The sequence below is a fragment of the Solanum verrucosum genome, unplaced genomic scaffold (assembly GCF_900185275.1).
Source record: "Solanum verrucosum unplaced genomic scaffold, falcon-dt-bn FXZP01000293.1, whole genome shotgun sequence".
NCBI classification, from domain to species: domain Eukaryota; kingdom Viridiplantae; phylum Streptophyta; class Magnoliopsida; order Solanales; family Solanaceae; genus Solanum; species Solanum verrucosum.
In genome coordinates this window covers 362,134-368,518 of record NW_026020620.1, presented here as the reverse complement: position 1 = coordinate 368,518, position 6,385 = coordinate 362,134, and positions in this window count along the sequence as shown.

Below are 6,385 nucleotides of genomic sequence, written 5' to 3'. Positions count from 1 at the left end.
TACAAAGAAAGGGACTATTACTTTTCAGAAACGTTAATCATACTCTTTATATTTCTCAACTATCAAATTGTACGTATCAAACCATTGAATCTATCTTTAAAAAGACTCTTTTCAAAATATGAATTTAAAACGTATATAATACATTCGGGACCATTAAAGTTCCCTTAACACCCTTGCTTAAATCGTCTCTTTAAACTTTCCTCAAAACTCCTCTTTAATTTCTCATAAAATCAATTTAAGATAATTGTTTGATTAAAGATTCTCAACAACAACTCAATGAATACTCAAATGATAGGGTTCATGCTGAAATATAAATATGAATGAATCAACTCAATTAAAGCTTTTCTCTTAAACTCACTTTAGTTTGGAATGTAAATTAAGACATGTGATTAGGACATGTAGGATCTCTCAAGGATTAATGGAGCCTTTAGGAGTTAATACGTAAAGGAGAACATAGTCACGATTTAAAAGAACACGTTCGGAAAGAAGCACAGAAAGAAAAAGGACCAGGCGACCCTTGGCACACTAGCTCACGCGGGGCGCCAGCCCCTAAACTACAAAGCAAAGTCCTGGCGCTATGGGTGGCGCACCGCCCCAGTCCCCTACCCAGAAAATCTATTAATTTTTCTTCTCAATTCAGGGTCCCAACTCGTTTAGAATTGAATGATCCCTCTTAAATTCTTTTTGATTCTCAAAGCTAACAAAAATTCATAGAATTTCTCATACAAACCTCCTCGAAACATGACTCTTACCAAAGATCCATAACACAGAAGAATTCACAACGTCCATTGTTAAAGAATTGAATCAAAATACAGAACTATGGAACAATATTTTAGATACAACGATTTTGCGGATAAATTAGATGCATGGCGTGAGGACTAACAAGTCCATCACTATGGGAAGCCTTACATACCTGGCAAGAACAATGTTCTTGGCGAAAATTGACGGGTCTTGACGAACGCTCAAAACCTAGCTCTTTCTCCTCTTGAACTCTTCTCTTATTTTTCTAAGTGTTTAGGAACGACAAAGAATGGTTTAGAATCTGATTAGACCCTTAATTGTGTGAGGAAAAACGTGCTAAGCCTAGTAGGAAAAGGAAATGACCAAAATACCTTTTTCTAAAACGGATGAAATGTCTTAAATAGAGAGGTTTCACTCAAACGAACATAACTTTTTACCCTGAGCTTAAAATTTAGCAAACTTGGCGGCGTTGAAAAGAGGACTCAAAGACCTTCAATTTGATAGCTAATAGGCCACCTAATTCTTGATGTGCTAAAAGATATTGTCAACTGAAGTTGACCCAAAACTAGAAACTGATGGTGACTCATACGAACTTCTCTGTAGTTCTTTCAATATCCGAGGCATTACAGACTCAGGGGCATGTCAAATCCGAAGAGGGTCTCATATATCAACGCCACCCTGCCAACCATTACACTTCCAGAAACCTCCCAGTTAGCAAGAGTGACCCGGGGGCGTGTTGACTCCAAATAGAATCTCAAATATCAGTACCAATAACACATTTGGGCTGTAGAAATAGGGGGAGAGGATAGAAGATCTATAAAGCTATGAAATTGCCTAAAGCAATACTTATACTATCAGACTCAAGTCTACTACTCTAGTCTACTAGGATCTAGCCCATTCGAAATTATGTTGGAGATGAAACAAGGCTGCAAGGATCACAAGTCTAAGGCAACACTAGTCTGACTAAGGCCAAACATGCTCATTACCACTAAAACAACGCAATTAAAACACAACAACATGCAACAACACACATAAACCCCAACTAACATAGTACTAAACCTGAAACAATAACAATCAATCCTAAAACATTGTACCTAGGAAGAGAAATAAGAATAACTAGGTACCTTCCTTCAATTCCCTCGAATCAACATGCATTTACGCATTCAAGCTCATCTAAAAAGGAAGGAACTCGTAGCCTATAGACTGACCGCGTGCGCTCCAAATCACAATGCTAGAGTTTTTCCTTCTGAATGGCCTTTGAACGCTGCCACACTATCAAAAATAGGATTATAACGTCAATACAATAGTTTAGATACCAAAAACACATAAAACAGAAATGGACCGATTTCGAAGGCAAATGGGAATTGTGAGACCCCGCGATAGAATTTCTAAAATTGACTCCTTCTAAAGGTCCTAATCAATGCTCTGAACTTGTGTTCCAAAAAGGAATACAATCTGGCGCTCAAAACAACCACAATAAACAACATGCATAATTCCATAAATAAAAGCTCAAAAGGAGCTAGGACAACAACTTTAAACGACATATCACCTCTAACAAAGGAATCCAAACACTTTCCAATCACCCCACATGGTAGCCTCAATAATTCCGGATGCGTGGGACATCGAATCACCCAATTTCGAGCTATATCGACCAAGAAATCACCAATTGAATCTTGAGGCTAAAGTTAAATCGTGACTGGTATAAACACCACTCCGGTCTCCTCTTTGCGAATGTGGAGGCTCCTAGAGAACATGGGCCTCATGAGCGCGTCAAGGGCCTCGTGAACACAACAAAGAGGGAGTCGGACACCGTGACCGCGGTAGGGAAATCCAGCAAACGTGAGCCTCTTGAATGTGGTGAGGGCCTTGCAAACGCGGCCACCAGGCTACCTGGCCTCCCAGAACGTGGCCTAGGGCCCACGAAGGCCATTTTGGTTTGCACCAGCTTTGCACATCAATTGGTTTGGCAAGTTCGCAAATCTCAGACGGGGTGTTCTGAATTCGTTCGAACCCTGTGCATGCAAAAAAGATATGTAACCCAATCAAATTTGATACTCCTGACTCAATGAAGCAGTCAAAATTCCTATACGAGGTTATCTCGCTACAAAAGTGAGTCCTACCTCCAAACTCCATTTTAAGTCAAATCTACAAAGGGGCTCAAAATTAGCTGGAAGGCTCGAGATCCGAACGAAGGGTCGTTCTAGACCAAACTCAATATTCTAGAGCTAACCATGCTGACATAATTCTCATTTGAGCTCGTTTACTCAAAATGTTGACTAAATTCAAACTTAGGACTTAACTTGAAAGTTAAAACACTTAATTGCTCAAACTCGCACAGAAAGCCTTGAGAATCGTGTTGACCATGCTACTAGCCTATAATGACCCTTCCAGAGCTGATGGAATCGTCATAATTGGATTTTGAGACCATCTTCTTGAAAGTTTGATTTTAAAAAATGACCATTCAAGGTTGAAAAGATCTAAACACAAAAACTCGCATAAAAACCAAACGAACGACTAGGTGACCAATCTATCAGTCCCAGCAAATCATAAATGACATGGGGTCGCTATAGGAATGCTCTAAATGATTAATAGAAGGCATGCACATGGAAATGACCTAGAGGGTCATCATAATTTCCATCTGTCTTTGCATTCAAGAAAGCTCTTACATCTCCTTTCAGTTTCTCAACATTGTTGGCCTTGAGAGAGTGCAAGACCTTGAAAAATCAGATTTGGGTTAATAACGACAAGAACTCACCTCACGCCCTTGATGTCTGCAAATCATTTAGTATAGGGAAGAACATCATACATGACTTCTTGGTATTGTTCCAATACTTTCCCAGTTTTCTTATCCAAATAAAATAACTTAATTCTTTTTGGATGCTTATCAAGAAGATCAACCAACTTGGTATTGTTCCAATACTTTCCCAGTTTTCTTATCCAAATAAAATAACTTAATTCTTTTTGGATGCTTATCAAGAAGATCAACCAAAACCTTCACTCTTTTCGTATTAGGTCTCGATCTAATCTGTGTCGCTTTATCAATTGCTAAGGGTTTTCCAACAACTGAAGCAATTGATAATAAAGCTTTTCTTGCAAACATATTAGGTGGAAGGCTTGGGAAAGAAATATATATCAAAGCTATAGAGGTTTCTTCCTTAAGGTTGAACCGTTGTGACCATGGAAACACCCAATATAAGATTTCTTCACTCTTGAAATGCAAATAACGTACATAAGTAGAAGTGTCTATGGGCAAACCAACCTACCAAACAGTTGCCTTTGACACCAAGTTGCTTGGGTATTAAGGTGTGAATATCATTCAAATCAGGATGACCATAGGAGAATTTAATAACTGTCGCCTGGTGTAATCAATCTTCCCTTGTGAATTAAGCAACCTCATTCATTAGTAAATTTGATTGTAGGTTCGCTATGGACCAACTCAACTGGATTTAAAATTGTTTTGGTTACGGGCTTAGAAGAAGAATTAGCATGAAGGAGAGATGCATAATTGATCTTAGAAAACGTCTCTCGCACAACTTGAGGCTGGGGAGAGGAGGGCGCAGCCATGGTAGTACTCAAAGCTCCATGTCGCCAAATGAGAGAGAGAGAGAGCTCTTTCTTTGTTACCTGCTTAGCCCAAAAAAATAATAAAATAATATTGAAATAAATAGTCATTATATCTAAAGTGGAAATAAAAAATAAAACATGGTTAGAACTCGACTATCTTGGAATTTCAGTCAGTTGCCAAGTTTAAGGAGTTTTAGACATTCTAACTTTTATTTATAATACAAAAAATGTTCAAAAATGCCCTCAAACTATGTGAAATGAATAAATGCAGCCTCAGTCGATAGTTTGGTCCAAAAATATCCTTGACGTCAATAGTTTGGTTCAAAAATATTTTTATTGTTAATTAATGGGTCAAAAATGCCCTTTGTGAAACAAATATTACTTTTCTCTTTTTTTAAATACATATTTTTCCTAATAGTGAATTTTTAAATTAGAAAATGTTTTATCATACTTCAATTCGGAAAGATTAAGAAATAAAAATATTGGGATAATGCATAGTACCCTCTAAAGTATGACCGAAATCTCAATGACACACCTTACTTAACTAGAGTCCTATTACTCCCGAACTCATTTTTTTCATATTTTCGTGCACCTTTTATGCTGACGTGGCACCTTTTATGCTGACGTGACACCTTCAACCAAGTAAGTTGGTTGTGTTTGTACACATGCACCTGCCACATCAGAAAATATATTTTTTAAAAATAATTTTTATTTTATTTTTATAAAAAATCTTCTTATTTTCTTTATCTTGTATTTAAATTAAGTTAATATACATATTTAAAAAAATATTATTTCCTAGTATTTAAACTTTTTTTTTACCTTCATTCATTGTTCTTTTTCTTTTATTTTTCTATTGATTTTATTTACTCTTTTTATTTTCTTTGTCTTTCCTTTTGATTTGATTTTAAATTTTATTTCAAATGCCTTGTATTTAAAATAAGTTAATTTCGAATGTATATCAAAATAGTGAAGCAAATCAAATAAAACATAAAAAAATTAAAGCGTTAAAATTAAAGAACACTATTTAATTATTTTAAAAAAAATACACATAGTCTTTTAAATAATTAAAAGTGAGAAGATATGAAATTAATAAAACAAAAACAAATAAAAGTTTGAAAGTGAGGAAGAAATTAAAATAAATCTTTTACATGGAAAAAAATGAAAATAATTATATATATATATATTAATATCAATAATTATGTGTACTAACTAATTATAATGTTACTAATTAACAAAAAACATGTGCCCAATTTTTTCACTCATCACTTGTATTCAAGAGAGTGTGCACACTCTTTATGCCACATTATCTTTTAGGGTGTATTTATTCCATTTTAAATTAGTTCATGGGATAATATGGTTCTAGTTAAGTTAAGGGAGCTCTGTATGCATTATCCCAAAAATATTTTCTATTTTATTAAAATTATTTTTTCGTTATCTAAATGAAAATTACCGAAACTGGGACTATGATCTTATATATGACATATATTATCAATTAAAAAAGTAAATGTAGTTATTCTATTTTAATTGTTAAAATGAGATTAAGATGAAAAAAAGATTTTGTCTTACTTATTTTATTAGTTGAAGTGATTTAAAAAGAAAAGAAACAAGAATATGGTTCTTTAATTTAAAAGTAATATTTAATATCAAAATGCCCCATAGTAATTATTCAGTAAGGTCGTCATTAATTTTTAAATAGATAATGATAAATATTTTCTAAACTAAAAATATTTTTATTTCTTAATATTTTCCAAATTGAAGTTAGATAAATATTTTCTAATTATAAAATATCATCATTAGAAAAAGAATGTGTTTAAAAGAAAAAAAATATTTATTTGGAGAATTTTTATTATTTTGTCACTTGACTCCAGAATGTTAACTATAACTTCCCTTTCGATTGATAAGTATATAATTTTCTTTTGATTTAGAACTTTATTTATTTATGCTGACAACAAGGGTATTTATGTACCAAACTATCAATGGAGGGCATTTTTGACCCTTTTCATTTATAATCATAGCATATCATGTGGAAAGCTCCAAAGTGCAAAGTTAGATTACCATTTTACCGATAACTTATAAGTTG